This window comes from Spea bombifrons, chromosome 3 (assembly GCF_027358695.1).
Source record: "Spea bombifrons isolate aSpeBom1 chromosome 3, aSpeBom1.2.pri, whole genome shotgun sequence".
NCBI classification, from domain to species: domain Eukaryota; kingdom Metazoa; phylum Chordata; class Amphibia; order Anura; family Pelobatidae; genus Spea; species Spea bombifrons.
In genome coordinates, this window is record NC_071089.1 from 119,812,135 (window position 1) to 119,834,012 (window position 21,878).

A 21,878-nucleotide genomic window follows, 5' to 3' on the forward strand; every position below is an offset into this window, starting at 1 on the left:
AAATTTCACAATGATGTCCCTCGGTCTGTCTCTGGGAGAAGGCTTAGGCCGCAGAGCTCTATGAGCACGTGCAATCGCGATCTGAGCCATCGGTGTGTCAGGAAGGAGTTGCCGAAAGAGGCTAGCCAATACCTCATCAACGTTGAGGTAGGTCTCCGGCACTCCACGGACACGTATATTGTCTCGACAAGAGCGGTTCTCAAGATCCTCGTGGTCATTATGAAGGGTTTGTAATTCCTGGCGCAGGGACGCTATATCCATCTGCAACTTGTGCTGCACCTGTTGCATCGTGGATTGGGTGCATTCGAGCGTGTCAGTGCGTTGTCCAATGTCAGATATGTCCCTCCTCAGGTCCTTCAGCTCATCACGGATTTGGTTAATAATATCCTGCTTCACCGTGAGAGCCAAGTCCTTTAGATCGGCAATGTCCTGTTTAGAACACACTGCCTCTGCGGCCATGTCCTCAAGTAGGCCCAAATGCGTAGATGGCGTAAGTGCAGGAAGAGCCGGTTGAGAAGTTTTCCGTTGGAAAATGTCCGGCACCGAAGACTTTTTAACCGATTTTCGAGCGCCACCGGGCATGCTGCAGCGTTTGATTTCGGCGAAGATAGAGGTAGATATAGTCGCTGTAATAAATGCTTATGCTGAGCTTGCAGGGAGAGCAGACAAACTACACAGCCATCTTGTCCCGTGGCTAGCCACGCCCCCGTATCTCAGGAACTTTTAGAGAAATTGCCATAAAAACCACATCTTTGCCCAACGTGTGCCTTGGATGATAAATAAGCATGAAATCTGCTTATGACAGATCATAAGTAGTGCAATGGATGCTGTATGAATACATCCTAATTTGAAGCTGAACACCTTTGGCTTTTTCATATTATTACTCCTATTGGTGTTGGGAGGAATACGGGCGTAGGCTGTGAACTGCAATTTTCAAAGGTTAACATTAAAAACTATATGTTCGCCCAACGTGGGGCTCGAACCCACGACCCTGAGATTAAGAGTCTCATGCTCTACCGACTGAGCTAGCCGGGATGCGACATCTGCATCTTTCCCACAAAATCGGGGCTACTATCACTTGTTGCACTCAGCGCTATCTTAGGAACGTTTAGAGAAATTGCCAGGACTCGAGATGGTCACCAGCTCCATTTGACATTCAAGAAAGAAGTCAAAAGCTTTATCAAAGAAGGAAAAAATCTTTTGTCATATTATTTCCCTTAGGCTCTGTCATCTGAAGGTTTAAGCTTAGGCCCACCAGCAAACATCAGAAAAAGCTGGCATGAAATCTGCCTATGACACCTGCCAAGCTCATAAGTAGTGCAATGGATGCTGTATGAATACATCCTAATTTGAAGCTGAACGCCTTTGGCTTTTTCATATTATCACTCTTATTGGTGTTGGGAGGAATACAGGCGTAGGCTGTGAACTGCGATTTTCAAAGGTTGAATTAAAAATGATATCTTCGCTCAACGTTTGGCTCGAACCCACGACCCCGAGATCAAGAGCCTCAAGCTCAACCGACTGAGCTAGCCGGGCTGTGATATCTGCATGTTACCCACAGAATCGAGGCTACTATCACTTGTTGCACTCAGCGCTATCTTAGGAACGTTTAGAGAAATTGCCAGGACTCGAGATGGTCACCAGCTCCATTAGACATACAAGAAAGAAGTCAAAAGCTTTATCAAAGAAGGGAAAAATCTTTTGTCATATTATTTCCCCTAGGCTCTGTCATCTGAAGGTTTAAGCTTAGGCCCACCAGTAAACATCAGAAAAAGCTGGCATGAAATCAGCCTATGACACCTGCCAAACTCATAAGTAGTGCAATGGAACTGGCGTTGCATAAGATTAATTGGCATGTAGGGTTAATAACTTGTGTCATTTATGATATTGTATGAAAACGGCATTCTCCCCTTGCCAGCCACTATTTTGGTAACGGCTGCCCGAATTATTAACAACATGTAGTATTGTAGATGTGGGCTAAGTTAAAAAACAAAAAATTAATAATAATAATCTAAGCATTCCAAAATTGGCACTATGCCAAGAAGTTTTTACTGTGTTTTTTCATGGAAGGATTGGCATGCTTTGTCTGGAAAATAACTTTCCACAAGTGGAATAAGAAGATTAAGCTTAATGTTGGAAAGCTTTAAGGATTTTGCCTTTCTGTCTTTCAATGTAATCATTAGGTCATTGGTGTTGCAAACACAGGAATGAAAGTTTTCAGGAAAACGTCCCGCTCGTCCCTGGGTGGGCTTGAACCACCAACCTTTCGGTTAACAGCCGAACGCGCTAACCGATTGCGCCACAGAGACAACCACGTGTGACTCTTTTCAGAGAAGCAGTGAGGATTATGACTTTAAACCTTCAGCATTCCAGAGGGCTTAGTGACCATAGCAGAAGAATTGACAGTTGTATCTCAACTGTTTATACATTATTTCATGATGGTGAGAACGTGTACTCCTAAATTGTCTTTACGAATCTTGAAGAAGAGATTTGGAAAAAAAAGTCAGATATTCATGGTTTTTTATCATTTGGGAAGAAAGTGGCAAAAAGTTGGCACTTTCGAAGCTTGAAGAAGAGATTTGGAGAAAAAAAAGTCAGTAATTAATGTGTTTTATCATTTGTGAAGAAAGAGCCACGAAAAGCAGAGTGGCGCAGCGGAAGCGTGCTGGGCCCATAACCCAGAGGTCGATGGATGGAAACCATCCTCGGCTAAATGTCATTTTTACATAGGGTTAATAACTTCTGTCATTGATGATATTGCATGAAAACAGCATTCTCCCCTCGGACAAACAGCTTTACAGAAAGCAGAGTGGCGCAGCGGAAGCGTGCTGGGCCCATAACCCAGAGGTCGATGGATCGAAACCATCCTCTGCTGGTTTTGTTTTTATAATGTCACTTTTCTGTTTAAGCACAACTGGCGTTGCATAAGATTAATTGGCACGTAGGGTTAACAACTTGTGTCGTTTATGATATTGTATGAAAACGGCATTCTCCCCTTGCCAGCCACTATTTTGGTAACGGCTGCCCGAATTATTAACAACATGTAGTATTGTAGACGTGGCCTAAGTTAAAAAACAAAAAATTAATAATAATAATCTAAGCGTTCCAAAACTGGCACAATGCCAAGAAGTTTTTCCTGTGTTTTTTAATGCAAGGATTGGCATGCTTTGTCTGGAAAATAACTTTCCACAAGTGGAATAAGAAGATTTAGCTTAATGTTGGAAAGCTTTAAGGATTTCGCATTTCTGTCTTTCAATGTAATCATTAGGTCATTGGTGTTGCAAACACAGGAATGAAATTTTTCAGGAAAACATGCCACTCGTCCCTGGGTGGGCTTGAACCACCAACCTTTCAGTTAACAGCCGAACGCACTAACCGATTGCGCCACAGAGACAACAACTTGCACCACTTTTCAGAGAAGCAGTGAGGATTATGACTTTAAACCTTCAGCATTCCAGAGGGCTTAGTGACCATAGCAGAAGAATTGACAGTTGTATCTCAACTGTTTATACATTATTTCATGATGGTGAGAACTTGTACTCCTAAATTGTCTTTACGAATCTTGAAGAAGTGATTTGGAAAAAAAAGTCAGATATTCATGGTTTTTTATCATTTGGGAAGAAAGTGGCAAAAAGTTGGCCCTTTCGAAGCTTGAAGAAGAGATTTGGAGAAAAAAAGTCAGGAATTAATGTGTTTTATCATTTGTGAAGAAAGTGCCAAGAAAAAGCAGAGTGGCGCAGTGGAAGCGTGCTGGGCCCATAACCCAGAGGTCGATGGATCGAAACCATCCTCTGCTAGATGTCATTTTTACATAGGGTTAATAACTTCTGTCATTGATGATATTGCATGAAAACAGCATTCTCCCCTCGGACAAACGACTATATGAAAAGCAGAGTGGCGCAGCGAAAGCGTGCTGGGCCATTAACCCAGAGGTCGATGGATCGAAACCATCCTCTGCTAATTTTGTTTTTATAATGTCACTTTTCTATTTAAGCACAACTGGCGTTGCATAAGATTAATTGGCACGTAGGGTTAACAACTTGTGTCATTTATGATATTGTATGAAAACGGCATTCTCCCCTTGCCAGCCACTATTTTGGTAACGGCTGCCCGAATTATTAACAACATGTAGTATTGTAGACGTGGCCTAAGTTAAAAAACAAAAAATTAATAATAATAATCTAAGCATTCCAAAATTGGCACTATGCCAAGAAGTTTTTCCTGTGTTTTTTCATGGAAGGATTGGCATGCTTTGTCTGGAAAATAACTTTCCACAAGTGGAATAAGAAGATTTAGCTTAATGTTGGAAAGCTTTAACCCCTTCGCGACCTTTGCCGGTTCAGGACCGTCATGACATGAAGGTCGCTAAATGACCTTTGACGGTCCTGAACCGTCATAAAATTAAATAAGCTTAACGGCGTTACTGTAATGCCTCGATGTCGAGGCATTCAGTAACGCCGAGATCGGCATCGGGGGCCATGTCTGGCCCCTCTCCGGAGCGTCAACAGCCGCCATACATTGTATGGCGGCGGACGCCCGTTTTAAAAGCGTTTAGGAGGCGATCGACGATCGCCTCCTAAACTTAAATGGTGTCGCTGGAATGCCTCGATCAGGAGGCATCCAGCGACACCAGACACTTACCTTTGGATGGCTGTGACCGCTCCGGAGAGCGGTCACAGCCGCAGCTGCCGGTGATCTTCGCCATCAAGAAAGATGGCGGCGGCCCGGGAAAATAAACAATAAAGATGAGAGAGTTAGCTAGACGGTCTCCAGACCCTCTAGAGAACTCTGGCTCCACTTGCAGGTTGAATACAGGTACTGCATTCAACCATGCAAGTCAATGGAGCCCAGCTTTCTAATCACTATGTGATTAGTAAAATATTCAAAAAAAAAAAAAAAAAATGGAAAAAAAAAAGTGCTAACATTTAAAAATAATTATGCAGTGATGTCACTAGATGAACCATCCAGTACCAGCAAAATGTGTAAAAAAAAATATAAAAAAAAGTATTAAAAAAATAAAATAAAATAAAAAAATAAAGTTTATTATTTTGAGCAAGTGCTAAAATTTCTCAAAAATCTCAACAAAGAGTTAAAATAAAAGCACTTCAAATACCCAAGGGGTGTCTAATATATATAAAAAATGGCTGATGGGGTAAACTGGAGTGGCCAAGCTCAAAGATAGGGCATAGGTACAGACTGACCAAAATGGAGAAAAAAAGCGCACTTCCCAAATGTGGCATTTTAAATCTCAAACAACCCGACAAACCCATGCATGTCGGGTATCACTGCACTCAGGAGATGTTCCTGAACACATATTGGGGGGTTGTTTGACAGTGGCATATACCAGAACCTGTATATCTATAACTAAAGTACAATTTGTGTGAAAAAAAAATAAAAAAAAATACTATTACAAAGTTTGACAAAGTGTAGTTCTATAATTGGTGCATGGAAAGGGTTAAAATAACAGCATTTGGAATACCCTGGGGTGTCTAGTTTTCAAAAATATATGGTTTGAATGGGTTAAATTGAGTTAACCCGCTTCAAAGATGTTCCAAAGAGGAGATGGAGGCAGAATGACCAAATGACCACCTGGATTACGCATGCCCCAAAAGTAGCCTTTTACCAGCCAAACAATCTGACAAACCCATGCATGTGGGGTATCGCTGTACTCAGGAGATGTTCCTGAACACATATTGGGGGGTTGTTTTACAGTGACATATATCAGGACCTGTATATCTATAACTAAAGTACAATTTGTGTGAAAAAAAATAAAAAAAATTACTATTACAAAGTTTGACAAAGTGTAGTTCTATAATTGGTGCATGGAAAGGGTTAAAATAACAGCATTTGGAATACCCTGGGGTGTCTAGTTTTCAAAAATATATGGTTAAATTGGGGTTAAATTGAGTTAACTGGCTTCCAAAAGATCTTCCAAAGAGGAGATGGAGGCAGACTGACCAGATTTGTTAAAAAAGATTTGGAAATCATAAAACGCTGCTTGTACTTATTGCCCTATAACTTACAAAAACAGCAAAAAAACATAAAAACATTGGGTATTTCTAAACTCAAGACAAGTAGTAGAATCTATTTAGCTAGTTTTTTTACTTGCGTTTTTAGGTGAGTAAAAGATTTCTCAAATAAAAGTCATAAAATGTGTTTTTTTTTTCAATTTTTCACCATGTTTTTTTTTATTTTTTTTTATAGTAAATAAGATGATACGATCAAAATAATGGTATCCGAAGAAAGCCCATCTTGTCCTGAAAAAAACAATATATAACTTATGTGGGTACACTAAATGGGTGAGGAGAAAATTACAGCTGAACACAAGCACCACAATAGTGTCAAAACAGCTGCAGTCCCACAGGGTACAAAACAAAAAATGAGCCCGGTCCTTAACGCCTTAACGTCCATTGCCGGGTCAGGAACGTCATGCAAAACGGTCACTTAACGACCTATGACGTACCTGACACGTCATCAGACTTAAACAAGCTTAGAAAGTGATCAACGATCACTTTCTAAGCTTAAACGGTGTTGCTGTAATGCCTCGATGTCGAGGCATTCAGCAACACCGAGATCGGCATGATGGGCCATGTCTGGCCCCTCCCTGGGGCGTCAACAGCCGCCATACATTGTATGGCAGGGGACGCCCGTTTTAAAAGCGTTTAGGAGGCGATCAACGATCACCTCCTAAACTTCAATGGTGTCGCTGGAATGCCTCGATCAGGAGGCATCCAGCGACACCAAACACTTACCTCTTGATGGACTGTGACCGCTCCGGAGAGCGGTCACAGCCGCAGCTGCACGCAGTCTTCACCATCCGTAAGATGGCGGCGGCCCGGGAAAAAAAAATAATAAAGGTTTAAAAGTTGGCTAGACGGTCTCCAGACCCTCTAGAGAACTCTGGCTCCACTTGCAGGTTGAATACAGGTACTGCATTCAACCATACAAGTCAATGGAGCCCAGCTTTCTAATCACTATGTGATTAGTAAAATATTAAAAAAATAAATAAAAAAATTTAAAAAAAAAGGAAAAAAAGAAAAAGCTTAAAAAAAACATGGTAACATTTAAAAATTATTATGCTTTAGAGGAACTATCCAGTTCCAGCAAAATGTAAAAAAAAAGTCCAAAAAGAGTAAAATAAATAAAATAAAAAAATAAAGTTTATTATTATGAGCAAGTGCTAAAATTAGCGCTGTATCTTCCCAAAAATCCTGACGTGGAAAAATTTTAATAAAAAGCATTTCAAATACCCAAGGGGTGTCTACTTTAAAAAAATGAATGGTTTGATGGGGTAAATTGGAGTGGCCGGGCTCAAAGATAGGGCATAGGCACAGACTGACCGAAATGGGAAAAAAAAAGCGCACTTCCAAAATGTGGCATTTTAACCTCAAACACCAGACAAACCCATACATGTGGGGTATGACTGAACTCGGGAGATGTTCCTGAACACATATTAGGGTGTTGTTTGATAGTGACGTATACCTGGAGCTATAAATTTATACCCAAAGTACAATTTGTGTGAAAAAAATACAAAAAAAAATATTACCTCAAAGTGTGGCAAAGGCTGGTGGTAGAATCTGATGCATGGAAAGGGTTAAATACTACCATTTTAAGTACCTTGGGGTGTCTAGTTTTTAAAAATATATGGTTTTATGAGGTAAATTGTAGTGGCCAGGCTCAAAGATAGGGCATAGGCACAGACTGACCAAAATAGGGGAAAAAAAGCGCACTTCCCAAATGTGGCCTTTTAACCCCAAACAGCAGTCAAACCCATGCATGGGTGGTATCACTGTACTCGAGAGATGTTATTGAACACATATTAGGGTGTTGTTTGATAGTGACGTACACCTGGAGCTATAAATGTATACCCAAAGTACAATTTGTGTAAAAAAAAATACCAAAAAAATACTAACACAAAGTGTGGCAAAGGCTGGTGGTAGAATCTCATGCATGGAAAGGGTTAAAATACTACCAATTGCGCCACAGAGACAACCACTTGTGACTGTTTTCAGAGAAGCAGTGAGGATTATGACTTTAAACCTTCAGCATTCCAGAGGGCTTAGTGACCATAGCAGAAGAATTGACAGTTGTATCTCAACTGCTTATACATTATTTCATGATGGTGAGAACTTGTACTCCTAAATTGTCTTTACGAATCTTGAAGAAGAGATTTGGAAAAAAAAGTCAGATATTCATGGTTTTTTATCATTTGGGAAGAAAGTGGCAAAAAGTTGGCACTTTCGAAGCTTGAAGAAGAGATTTGGAGAAAAAAAAGTCAGGAATTAATGTGTTTTATCATTTGTGAAGAAAGCACCATGAAAAGCAGAGTGGCGCAGCGGAAGCGTGCTGGGCCCATAACCCAGAGGTCGATGGATCGAAACCATCCTCTGCTAGATGTTGTTTTTACATAGGGTTAATAACTTCTGTCATTGATGATATTGCATTAAAACAGCATGCTCCCCTCGGACAAACCCCTATATGAAAAGCAGAGTGGTGCAGTGGAAGCGTGCTGGGCCCATAACCCAGAGGTCGATGGATCGAAACCATCCTCTGCTGGTTTTGTTTTTATAATGTCACTTTTCTGTTTAAGCACAACTGGCGTTGCATAAGATTAATTGGCACGTAGGGTTAACAACTTGTGTCATTTATGATATTGTATGAAAACGGCATTCTCCCCTTGCCAGCCACTATTTTGGTAACGGCTGCCCGAATTATTAACAACATGTAGTATTGTAGACGTGGCCTAAGTTAAAAAACAAAAAATTAATAATAATAATCTAAGCATTCCAAAATTGGCACTATGCCAAGAAGTTTTTCCTGTGTTTTTTCATGGAAGGATTGGCATGCTTTGTCTGGAAAATAACTTTCCACAAGTGGAATAAGAAGATTTGGCTTAATGTTGGAAAGCTTTAAGGATTTCGCATTTCTGTCTTTCAATGTAATCATTAGCTAATTGGTGTTGCAAACACAGGAATGAAAGTTTTCAGGAAAACATCCCACTCGTCCCTGGGTGGGCTTGAACCACCAACCTTTCGATTAACAGCCGAACGCACTAACCGATTGCGCCACAGAGACAACCACTTGTGACTGTTTTCAGAGAAGCAGTGAGGATTATGACTTTAAACCTTCAGCATTCCAGAGGGCTTAGTGACCATAGCAGAAGAATTGACAGTTGTATCTCAACTGTTTATACATTATTTCATGATGGTGAGAACTTGTACTCCTAAAATGTCTTTACGAATCTTGAAGAAGAGATTTGGGAAAAAAAAGTCAGGAATTAATGTGTTTTATCATTTGTGAAGAAAGTACCACGAAAAGCAGAGTGGCGCAGCGGAAGCGTGCTGGGCCCATAACCCAGAGGTCGATGGATTGAAACCATCCTCTGCTAGATGTCGTTTTCACATAGGGTTAGTAACTTCTGTCATTGATGATATTGCATAAAAACAGCATTCTCCCCTCGGACAAACAGCTGTACAGAAAGCAGAGTGGCACAGCGGAAGCGTGCTGGGCCCAGAGGTCGATGGATCGAAACCATCCTCTGCTAGATGTCATTTTTACATAGGGTTAATAACTTCTGTCATTGATGATATTGCATGAAAACAGCATTCTCCCCTCGGACAAACAGCTGTACAGAAAGCTGAGTGGTGCAGCGGAAGCGTGCTGTGCTCATAACCCAGAGGTCGATGGATCGAAACCATTCTCTGCTAGATGTCATTTTTACATAGGGTTAATAACTTCTGTCATTGATGATATTGCATTAAAACAGCATTCTTCCCTCGGACAAACAGCTATATGAAAAGCAGAGTGGCGCAGCGGAAGCGTGCTGGGCCCATAACCCAGAGGTCGATGGATCGAAACCATCCTCTGCTAATTTTCTTTTCATTATGTCACTTTTCTGTTTAAGCACAACTGGCGTTGCATAAGATTAATTGGTACGTAGGGTTAACAACTTGTGTCATTTATGATATTGTATGAAAACGGCATTCTCCCCTTGCCAGCCACTATTTTGGTAACGGCTGCCCGAATTATTAACAACATGTAGTATTGTAGACGTGGCCTAAGTTAAAAAACAAAAAATTAATAATAATAATCTAAGCATTCCAAAATTGGCACTATGCCAAGAAGTTTTTCCTGTGTTTTTCCATGGAAGGATTGGCATGCTTTGTCTGGAAAATAACTTTCCACAAGTGGAATAAGAAGATTTAGGCTAGGTTTCCACTTGGTTTTTTTTTGCTAAAAACGCCCATAAAAACGCCAATAGCGCCACCTGGCGTTTTTTTAGTGAAAAACGGCTGCAGCCAGATGTTAGCTGTTCTTCAATAGGAAATCGCAAAATGCCATTTCCACTTGGCCTTTTTCTGTTTGGCGTTTTTTCAGTCCTCTTTGGCGTTTGTCTGCTTTTTTGGGCTCTGTGGCAGTTTTTCAAAATCGCAGCATGTTGACACTCTGGCGTTTTTTGCAAGGAAATCTTGGCGTTTTTCTCCAATAGAAGTCTATGGGAGAGAAAAAACGCCATGAAAAAGCCATGTGGGTTTATTGCCTTGGCGTTTTTTATGACGTTTTTTCCACAGTTACAATGCAGAGGATGGACCCAGTATCTGTGTGTCCTACGAGAAATAGGCTGAAAACAAACAGTTTCACACAAAACAAAGTCCTGGACTGGTTCATATTGAATTTTACACCATTTGGAACAAACATGCCATTACAAACAAACATACCCGACGCATCAACTGGATCCTGCGTGCCAAAAGCAACAGCAAACAATTTGCACCATCATTTGGGGCCAATCTTCCCAGAGGAGCAGACATTCGGAATAAAGCATGCCTTACAAACCACAGAAAAGAGACAAAAGGGTCTACCAAGTAAATGACATCAGGAGGGGGCAGATACTTGCCATTTATCCTAATCCCTTTTAGCTGGGTGAAACTTCTAACTTGTAAAGGCTGGAAAAACTGCCTAAGGTCAAAAAAAGCAATTTCCACAGAAAGGCTAAAACGCCAGAAAAAACGCCAAAACGCAGGTAAATGCAGTGGCAGTTTTCTTGGCGTTTTTCCTGGCGTTTTTCATCAAGAAAAAAACGCAGGACAAAAACCCAAGTGGAAACCTAGCCTTAGCTTAATGTTGGAAAGCTTTAAGGATTTTGCATTTCTGTCTTTCAATGTAATCATTAGCTCATTGGTGTTGCAAAGACAGGAATGAAAGTTTTCAGGAAAACATCCCACTCGTCCCTGGGTGGGCTTAAACCACCAACCTTTCGGTTAACAGCCGAACGCGCTAACCGATTGCGCCACAGAGACAACCACATGTGACTGTTTTCAGAGAAGCAGTGAGGATTATGACTTTAAACCTTCAGCATTCCAGAGGGCTTAGTGACCATAGCAGAAGAATTGACAGTTGTATCTCAACTGTTTATACATTATTTCATGATGGTGAGAACTTGTACTCCTAAATTGTCTTTACGAATCTTGAAGAAGAGATTTGGGAAAAAAAAGTCAGATATTCATGGTTTTTTATCATTTGGGAAGAAAGTGGCAAAAAGTTGGCACTTTCGAAGCTTGAAGAAGAGATTTGGAGAAAAAAAAGTCAGGAATTAATGTGTTTTTATCATTTGTGAAGAAAGTGCCACGAAAAGCAGAGTGGCGCAGCGGAAGCGTGCTGGGCCCATAACCCAGAGGTCGATGGATCGAAACCATCCTCTGCTAGATGTCTTTTTTACATAGGGTTAATAACTTCTGTCATTGATGATATTGCATTAAAAAAACATTCTCCCCTCGGACAAAACACTATATGAGAAGCAGAGTGGCGCAGCGGAAGCGTGCTGGACCCATAACCCAGAGGTCGATGGATCGAAACCATCCTCTGCTAATTTTGTTTTCATTATATCACTTTTCTGTTTAAGCACAACTGGCGTTGCATAAGATTATTTGGCACGTAGGGTTAACAACTTGTGTCATTTATGATATTTTATGAAAACGGCATTCTCCCCTTGCCAGCCACTATTTTGGTAACGGCTGCCCGAATTATTAACAACATGTAGTATTGTAGACGTGGCCTAAGTTAAAAAACAAAAAATTAATAATAATAATCTAAGCATTCCAAAATTGGCACTATGCCAAGAAGTTTTTCCTGTGTTTTTTCCTGTGTTTTTTTCATGGAAGGATTGGCATGCTTTGTCTGGAAAATAACTTTCCACAAGTGGAATAAGAAGATTTAGCTTAATGTTGGAAAGCTTTAAAGATTTTGCATTTTTGTCTTTCAATGTAATCACTAGCTCATTGGTGTTGCAAAGACAGGAATGAAAGTTTTCAGGAAAACATCCCACTCGTCCCTGGGTGGGCTTGAACCACCAACCTTTCGGTTAACAGCCGAACGCGCTAACCGATTGCGCCACAGAGACAACCACATGTGACTGTTTTCAGAGAAGCAGTGAGGATTATGACTTTAAACCTTCAGCATTCCAGAGGGCTTAGTGACCATAGCAGAAGAATTGACAGTTGTATCTCAACTGTTTATACATTATTTCATGATGGTGAGAACTTGTACTCCTAAATTGTCTTTACGAATCTTGAAGAAGAGATTTGGGAAAAAAAAGTCAGGAATTAATGTGTTTTATCATTTGTGAAGAAAGTACCACGAAAAGCAGAGTGGCGCAGCGGAAGCGTGCTGGGCCCATAACCCAGAGGTCGATGGATCGAAACCATCCTCTGCTAGATGTTGTTTTTCACATAGGGTTAATAACTTCTGTCATTGATGATATTGCATAAAAACAGCATTCTCCCCTCGGACAAAAGCTGTATAGAAAGCAGAGTGGCGCAGCGGAAGCGTGCTTTGCCCGGAGGTCGATGGATCGAAACCATCCTCTGCTAGATGTCATTTTTACATAGGGTTAATAACTTCTGTCATTGATGATATTGCATGAAAACAGCATTCTCCCCTCGGACAAACAGCTGTACAGAAAGCTGAGTGGTGCAGCGGAAGCGTGCTGTGCCCATAACCCAGAGGTCGATGGATCGAAACCATTCTCTGCTAGATGGCATTTTTACATAGGGTTAATAACTTCTGTCATTGATGATATTGCATTAAAACAGCATTCTTCCCTCGGACAAACAGCTATATGAAAAGCAGAGTGGCGCAGCGGAAGCGTGCTGGGCCCATAACCCAGAGGTCGATGGATCGAAACCATCCTCTGCTAATTTTCTTTTCATTATGTCACTTTTCTGTTTAAGCACAACTGGCGTTGCATAAGATTAATTGGTACGTAGGGTTAACAACTTGTGTCATTTATGATATTGTATGAAAACGGCATTCTCCCCTTGCCAGCCACTATTTTGGTAACGGCTGCCCGAATTATTAACAACATGTAGTATTGTAGACGTGGCCTAAGTTAAAAAACAAAAAATTAATAATAATAATCTAAGCATTCCAAAATTGGCACTATGCCAAGAAGTTTTTCCTGTGTTTTTCCATGGAAGGATTGGCATGCTTTGTCTGGAAAATAACTTTCCACAAGTGGAATAAGAAGATTTAGGCTAGGTTTCCACTTGGTTTTTTTTTGCTAAAAACGCCCATAAAAACGCCAATAGCGCCACCTGGCGTTTTTTTAGTGAAAAACGGCTGCAGCCAGATGTTAGCTGTTCTTCAATAGGAAATCGCAAAATGCCATTTCCACTTGGCCTTTTTCTGTTTGGCGTTTTTTCAGTCCTCTTTGGCGTTTGTCTGCTTTTTTGGGCTCTGTGGCAGTTTTTCAAAATCGCAGCATGTTGACACTCTGACGTTTTTTGCAAGGAAATCTTGGCGTTTTTCTCCAATAGAAGTCTATGGGAGAGAAAAAACGCCATGAAAAAGCCATGTGGGTTTATTGCCTTGGCGTTTTTTATGACGTTTTTTCCACAGTTACAATGCAGAGGATGGACCCAGTATCTGTGTGTCCTACGAGAAATAGGCTGAAAACAAACAGTTTCACACAAAACAAAGTCCTGGACTGGTTCATATTGAATTTTACACCATTTGGAACAAACATGCCATTACAAACAAACATACCTGACGCATCAACTGGATCCTGCGTGCCAAAAGCAACAGCAAACAATTTGCACCATCATTTGGGGCCAATCTTCCCAGAGGAGCAGACATTCGGAATAAAGCATGCCTTACAAACCACAGAAAAGAGACAAAAGGGTCTACCAAGTAAATGACATCAGGAGGGGGCAGATACTTGCCATTTATCCTAATCCCTTTTAGCTGGGTGAAACTTCTAACTTGTAAAGGCTGGAAAAACTGCCTAAGGTCAAAAAAAGCAATTTCCACAGAAAGGCTAAAACGCCAGAAAAAACGCCAAAACGCATTTAAATGCAGTGGCAGTTTTCTTGGCGTTTTTCCTGGCGTTTTTCATCAAGAAAAAAACGCAGGACAAAAACCCAAGTGGAAACCTAGCCTTAGCTTAATGTTGGAAAGCTTTAAGGATTTTGCATTTCTGTCTTTCAATGTAATCATTAGCTCATTGGTGTTGCAAAGACAGGAATGAAAGTTTTCAGGAAAACATCCCACTCGACCCTGGGTGGGCTTAAACCACCAACCTTTCGGTTAACAGCCGAACGCGCTAACCGATTGCGCCACAGAGACAACCACATGTGACTGTTTTCAGAGAAGCAGTGAGGATTATGACTTTAAACCTTCAGCATTCCAGAGGGCTTAGTGACCATAGCAGAAGAATTGACAGTTGTATCTCAACTGTTTATACATTATTTCATGATGGTGAGAACTTGTACTCCTAAATTGTCTTTACGAATCTTGAAGAAGAGATTTGGGAAAAAAAAGTCAGATATTCATGGTTTTTTATCATTTGGGAAGAAAGTGGCAAAAAGTTGGCACTTTCGAAGCTTAAAGAAGAGATTTGGAGAAAAAAAAGTCAGGAATTAATGTGTTTTTATCATTTGTGAAGAAAGTGCCACGAAAAGCAGAGTGGCGCAGCGGAAGCGTGCTGGGCCCATAACCCCGAGGTCGATGGATCGAAACCATCCTCTGCTAGATGTCATTTTTACATAGGGTTAATAACTGCTGTCATTGATGATATTGCATTAAAACAACATTCTCCCCTCGGACAAAACGCTATATGAGAAGCAGAGTGGCGCAGCGGAAGCGTGCTGGGCCCATAACCCAGAGGTCGATGGATCGAAACCATCCTCTGCTAATTTTGTTTTCATTATATCACTTTTCTGTTTAAGCACAACTGGCGTTGCATAAGATTATTTGGCACGTAGGTTTAACAACTTGTGTCATTTATGATATTTTATGAAAACGGCATTCTCCCCTTGCCAGCCACTATTTTGGTAACGGCTGCCCGAATTATTAACAACATTTAGTATTGTAGACGTGGCCTAAGTTAAAAAACAAAAAATTAATAATAATAATCTAAGCATTCCAAAATTGGCACTATGCCAAGAAGTTTTTCCTGTGTTTTTTCATGGAAGGATTGGCATGCTTTGTCTGGAAAATAACTTTCCACAAGTGGAATAAGAAGATTTAGCTTAATGTTGGAAAGCTTTAAAGATTTTGCATTTTTGTCTTTCAATGTAATCACTAGCTCATTGGTGTTGCAAAGACAGGAATGAAAGTTTTCAGGAAAACATCCCACTCGTCCCTGGGTGGGCTTGAACCACCAACCTTTCGGTTAACAGCCGAACGCGCTAACCGATTGCGCCACAGAGACAACCACATGTGAATGTTTTCAGAGAAGCAGTGAGGATTATGACTTTAAACCTTCAGCATTCCAGAGGGCTTAGTGACCATAGCAGAAGAATTGACAGTTGTATCTCAACTGTTTATACATTATTTCATGATGGTGAGAACTTGTACTCCTAAATTGTCTTTACGAATCTTGAAGAAGAGATTTGGGAAAAAAAAGTCAGATATTCATGGTTTTTTATCATTTGGGAAGAAAGTGGCAAAAAGTTGGCACTTTCGAAGCTTGAAGAAGAGATTTGGAGAAAAAAAAGTCAGGAATTAATGTGTTTTTATCATTTGTGAAGAAAGTGCCACGAAAAGCAGAGTGGCGCAGCGGAAGCGTGCTGGGCCCATAACCCAGAGGTCGATGGATCGAAACCATCCTCTGCTAGATGTCGTTTTTACATAGGGTTAATAACTTCTGTCATTGATGATATTGCATTAAAACAACATTCTCCCCTCGGACAAAACACTATATGAGAAGCAGAGTGGCGCAGCGGAAGTGTGCTGGGCCCATAACCCAGAGGTCGATGGATCGAAACCATCCTCTGCTAATTTTGTTTTCATTATATCACTTTTCTGTTTAAGCACAACTGGCGTTGCATAAGATTATTTGGCACGTAGGGTTAACAACTTGTGTCATTTATGATATTTTATGAAAACGGCATTCTCCCCTTGCCAGCCACTATTTTGGTAACGGCTGCCCGAATTATTAACAACATGTAGTATTGTAGACGTGGCCTAAGTTAAAAAACAAAAAATTAATAATAATAATCTAAGCATTCCAAAATTGGCACTATGCCAAGAAGTTTTTCCTGTGTTTTTTCCTGTGTTTTTTTCATGGAAGGATTGGCATGCTTTCTCTGGAAAATAACTTTCCACAAGTGGAATAAGAAGATTTAGCTTAATGTTGGAAAGCTTTAAAGATTTTGCATTTTTGTCTTTCAATGTAATCACTAGCTCATTGGTCTTGCAAAGACAGGAATGAAAGTTTTCAGGAAAACATCCCACTCGTCCCTGGGTGGGCTCGAACCACCAACCTTTCGGTTAACAGCCGAACGCGCTAACCGATTGCGCCACAGAGACAACCACATGTGACTGTTTTCAGAGAAGCAGTGAGGATTATGACTTTAAACCTTCAGCATTCCAGAGGGCTTAGTGACCATAGCAGAAGAATTGACAGTTGTATCTCAACTGTTTATACATTATTTCATGATGGTGAGAACTTGTACTCCTAAATTGTCTTTACGAATCTTGAAGAAGAGATTTGGGAAAAAAAAGTCAGGAATTAATGTGTTTTATCATTTGTGAAGAAAGTACCACGAAAAGCAGAGTGGCGCAGCGGAAGCGTGCTGGGCCCATAACCCAGAGGTCGATGGATCGAAACCATCCTCTGCTAGATGTCGTTTTTCACATAGGGTTAATAACTTCTGTCATTGATGATATTGCATAAAAACAGCATTCTCCCCTCGGACAAAAGCTGTATAGAAAGCAGAGTGGCGCAGCGGAAGCGTGCTTTGCCCGGAGGTCGATGGATCGAAACCATCCTCTGCTAGATGTCATTTTTACATAGGGTTAATAACTTCTGTCATTGATGATATTGCATGAAAACAGCATTCTCCCCTCGGACAAACAGCTGTACAGAAAGCTGAGTGGTGCAGCGGAAGCGTGCTGTGCCCATAACCCAGAGGTCGTTGGATCGAAACCATTCTCTGCTAGATGTCATTTTTACATAGGGTTAATAACTTCTGTCATTGATGATATTGCATTAAAACAGCATTCTTCCCTCGGACAAACAGCTATATGAAAAGCAGAGTGGCGCAGCGGAAGCGTGCTGGGCCCATAACCCAGAGGTCGATGGATCGAAACCATCCTCTGCTAATTTTCTTTTCATTATGTCACTTTTCTGTTTAAGCACAACTGGCGTTGCATAAGATTAATTGGTACGTAGGGTTAACAACTTGTGTCATTTATGATATTGTATGAAAACGGCATTCTCCCCTTGCCAGCCACTATTTTGGTAACGGCTGCCCGAATTATTAACAACATGTAGTATTGTAGACGTGGCCTAAGTTAAAAAACAAAAAATTAATAATAATAATCTAAGCATTCCAAAATTGCCACTATGCCAAGAAGTTTTTCCTGTGTTTTTCCATGGAAGGATTGGCATGCTTTGTCTGGAAAATAACTTTCCACAAGTGGAATAAGAAGATTTAGGCTAGGTTTCCACTTGGTTTTTTTTTGCTAAAAACGCCCATAAAAACGCCAATAGCGCCACCTGGCGTTTTTTTAGTGAAAAACGGCTGCAGCCAGATGTTAGCTGTTCTTCAATAGGAAATCGCAAAATGCCATTTCCACTTGGCCTTTTTCTGTTTGGCGTTTTTTCAGTCCTCTTTGGCGTTTGTCTGCTTTTTTGGGCTCTGTGGCAGTTTTTCAAAATCGCAGCATGTTGACACTCTGGCGTTTTTTGCAAGGAAATCTTGGCGTTTTTCTCCAATAGAAGTCTATGGGAGAGAAAAAACGCCATGAAAAAGCCATGTGGGTTTATTGCCTTGGCGTTTTTTATGACGTTTTTTCCACAGTTACAATGCAGAGGATGGACCCAGTATCTGTGTGTCCTACGAGAAATAGGCTGAAAACAAACAGTTTCACACAAAACAAAGTCCTGGACTGGTTCATATTGAATTTTACACCATTTGGAACAAACATGCCATTACAAACAAACATACCCGACGCATCAACTGGATCCTGCGTGCCAAAAGCAACAGCAAACAATTTGCACCATCATTTGGGGCCAATCTTCCCAGAGGAGCAGACATTCGGAATAAAGCATGCCTTACAAACCACAGAAAAGAGACAAAAGGGTCTACCAAGTAAATGACATCAGGAGGGGGCAGATACTTGCCATTTATCCTAATCCCTTTTAGCTGGGTGAAACTTCTAACTTGTAAAGGCTGGAAAAACTGCCTAAGGTCAAAAAAAGCAATTTCCACAGAAAGGCTAAAACGCCAGAAAAAACGCCAAAACGCAGGTAAATGCAGTGGCAGTTTTCTTGGCGTTTTTCCTGGCGTTTTTCATCAAGAAAAAAACGCAGGACAAAAACCCAAGTGGAAACCTAGCCTTAGCTTAATGTTGGAAAGCTTTAAGGATTTTGCATTTCTGTCTTTCAATGTAATCATTAGCTCATTGGTGTTGCAAAGACAGGAATGAAAGTTTTCAGGAAAACATCCCACTCGTCCCTGGGTGGGCTTGAACCACCAACCTTTCGGTTAACAGCCGAACGCGCTAACCGATTGCGCCACAGAGACAACCACATGTGACTGTTTTCAGAGAAGCAGTGAGGATTATGACTTTAAACCTTCAGCATTCCAGAGGGCTTAGTGACCATAGCAGAAGAATTGACAGTTGTATCTCAACTGTTTATACATTATTTCATGATGGTGAGAACTTGTACTCCTAAATTGTCTTTACGAATCTTGAAGAAGAGATTTGGGAAAAAAAAGTCAGATATTCATGGTTTTTTATCATTTGGGAAGAAAGTGGCAAAAAGTTGGCGCTTTCGAAGCTTGAAGAAGAGATTTGGAGAAAAAAAAGTCAGGAATTAATGTGTTTTTATCATTTGTGAAGAAAGTGCCACGAAAAGCAGAGTGGCGCAGCGGAAGCGTGCTGGGCCCATAACCCAGAGGTCGATGGATCGAAACCATCCTCTGCTAGATGTCGTTTTTACATAGGGTTAATAACTTCTGTCATTGATGATATTGCATTAAAACAACATTCTCCCCTCGGACAAAACACTATATGAGAAGCAGAGTGGCGCAGCGGAAGCGTGCTGGGCCCATAACCCAGAGGTCGATGGATCGAAACCATCCTCTGCTAATTTTGTTTTCATTATATCACTTTTCTGTTTAAGCACAACTGGCGTTGCATAAGATTATTTGGCACGTAGGGTTAACAACTTGTGTCATTTATGATATTTTATGAAAACGGCATTCTCCCCTTGCCAGCCACTATTTTGGTAACGGCTGCCCGAATTATTAACAACATGTAGTATTGTAGACGTGGCCTAAGTTAAAAAACAAAAAATTAATAATAATAATCTAAGCATTCCAAAATTGGCACTATGCCAAGAAGTTTTTCCTGTGTTTTTTCCTGTGTTTTTTTCATGGAAGGATTGGCATGCTTTCTCTGGAAAATAACTTTCCACAAGTGGAATAAGAAGATTTAGCTTAATGTAGGAAAGCTTTAAAGATTTTGCATTTTTGTCTTTCAATGTAATCACTAGCTCATTGGTGTTGCAAAGACAGGAATGAAAGTTTTCAGGAAAACATCCCACTCGTCCCTGGGTGGGCTCGAACCACCAACCTTTCGGTTAACAGCCGAACGCGCTAACCGATTGCGCCACAGAGACAACCACATGTGACTGTTTTCAGAGAAGCAGTGAGGATTATGACTTTAAACCTTCAGCATTCCAGAGGGCTTAGTGACCATAGCAGAAGAATTGACAGTTGTATCTCAACTGTTTATACATTATTTCATGATGGTGAGAACTTGTACTCCTAAATTGTCTTTACGAATCTTGAAGAAGAGATTTGGGAAAAAAAAGTCAGGAATTAATGTGTTTTATCATTTGTGAAGAAAGTACCACGAAAAGCAGAGTGGCGCAGCGGAAGCGTGCTGGGCCCATAACCCAGAGGTCGATGGATCGAAACCATCCTCTGCTAGATGTCGTTTTTCACATAGGATTAATAACTTCTGTCATTGATGATATTGCATAAAAACAGCATTCTCCCCTCGGACAAAAGCTGTATAGAAAGCAGAGTGGCGCAGCAGAAGCGTGCTTTGCCCGGAGGTCGATGGATCGAAACCATCCTCTGCTAGATGTCATTTTTACATAGGGTTAATAACTTCTGTCATTGATGATATTGCATGAAAACAGCATTCTCCCCTCGGACAAACAGCTGTACAGAAAGCTGAGTGGTGCAGCGGAAGCGTGCTGTGCCCATAACCCAGAGGTCGATGGATCGAAACCATTCTCTGCTAGATGTCATTTTTACATAGGGTTAATAACTTCTGTCATTGATGATATTGCATTAAAACAGCATTCTTCCCTCGGACAAACAGCTATATGAAAAGCAGAGTGGCGCAGCGGAAGCGTGCTGGGCCCATAACCCAGAGGTCGATGGATCGAAACCATCCTCTGCTAATTTTCTTTTCATTATGTCACTTTTCTGTTTAAGCACAACTGGCGTTGCATAAGATTAATTGGTACGTAGGGTTAACAACTTGTGTCATTTATGATATTGTATGAAAACGGCATTCTCCCCTTGCCAGCCACTATTTTGGTAACGGCTGCCCGAATTATTAACAACATGTAGTATTGTAGACGTGGCCTAAGTTAAAAAACAAAAAATTAATAATAATAATCTAAGCATTCCAAAATTGGCACTATGCCAAGAAGTTTTTCCTGTGTTTTTCCATGGAAGGATTGGCATGCTTTGTCTGGAAAATAACTTTCCACAAGTGGAATAAGAAGATTTAGGCTAGGTTTCCACTTGGTTTTTTTTTGCTAAAAACGCCCATAAAAACGCCAATAGCGCCACCTGGCGTTTTTTTAGTGAAAAACGGCTGCAGCCAGATGTTAGCTGTTCTTCAATAGGAAATCGCAAAATGCCATTTCCACTTGGCCTTTTTCTGTTTGGCGTTTTTTCAGTCCTCTTTGGCGTTTGTCTGCTTTTTTGGGCTCTGTGGCAGTTTTTCAAAATCGCAGCATGTTGACACTCTGGCGTTTTTTGCAAGGAAATCTTGGCGTTTTTCTCCAATAGAAGTCTATGGGAGAGAAAAAACGCCATGAAAAAGCCATGTGGGTTTATTGCCTTGGCGTTTTTTATGACGTTTTTTCCACAGTTACAATGCAGAGGATGGACCCAGTATCTGTGTGTCCTACGAGAAATAGGCTGAAAACAAACAGTTTCACACAAAACAAAGTCCTGGACTGGTTCATATTGAATTTTACACCATTTGGAACAAACATGCCATTACAAACAAACATACCCGACGCATCAACTGGATCCTGCGTGCCAAAAGCAACAGCAAACAATTTGCACCATCATTTGGGGCCAATCTTCCCAGAGGAGCAGACATTCGGAATAAAGCATGCC

The 21,878-nt window shown here is 40.8% G+C and overlaps 6 non-coding genes across 6 annotated transcripts; all 6 read right to left on the bottom strand.

Annotated features, from left to right (window-relative positions):
• Positions 1–2,235: 2,235 nt before the first annotated feature.
• TRNAN-GUU (transfer RNA asparagine (anticodon GUU)) lies at positions 2,236–2,309 on the bottom strand. The gene has a single exon. It is a non-coding gene; the product is annotated as a tRNA-Asn (tRNA).
• Positions 2,310–12,323: 10,014 nt separating this feature from the next.
• On the bottom strand, positions 12,324–12,397 carry TRNAN-GUU (transfer RNA asparagine (anticodon GUU)). Its single transcript has one exon. It is a non-coding gene; the product is annotated as a tRNA-Asn (tRNA).
• A 3,235-nt stretch (positions 12,398–15,632) lies between these two features.
• TRNAN-GUU (transfer RNA asparagine (anticodon GUU)) lies at positions 15,633–15,706 on the bottom strand. The gene has a single exon. It is a non-coding gene; the product is annotated as a tRNA-Asn (tRNA).
• A 1,026-nt stretch (positions 15,707–16,732) lies between these two features.
• On the bottom strand, positions 16,733–16,806 carry TRNAN-GUU (transfer RNA asparagine (anticodon GUU)). Its single transcript has one exon. It is a non-coding gene; the product is annotated as a tRNA-Asn (tRNA).
• Positions 16,807–18,954: 2,148 nt separating this feature from the next.
• On the bottom strand, positions 18,955–19,028 carry TRNAN-GUU (transfer RNA asparagine (anticodon GUU)). The gene has a single exon. It is a non-coding gene; the product is annotated as a tRNA-Asn (tRNA).
• Positions 19,029–20,054: 1,026 nt separating this feature from the next.
• TRNAN-GUU (transfer RNA asparagine (anticodon GUU)) lies at positions 20,055–20,128 on the bottom strand. Its single transcript has one exon. It is a non-coding gene; the product is annotated as a tRNA-Asn (tRNA).
• Between the last annotated feature and the right edge of the window lie 1,750 nt (positions 20,129–21,878).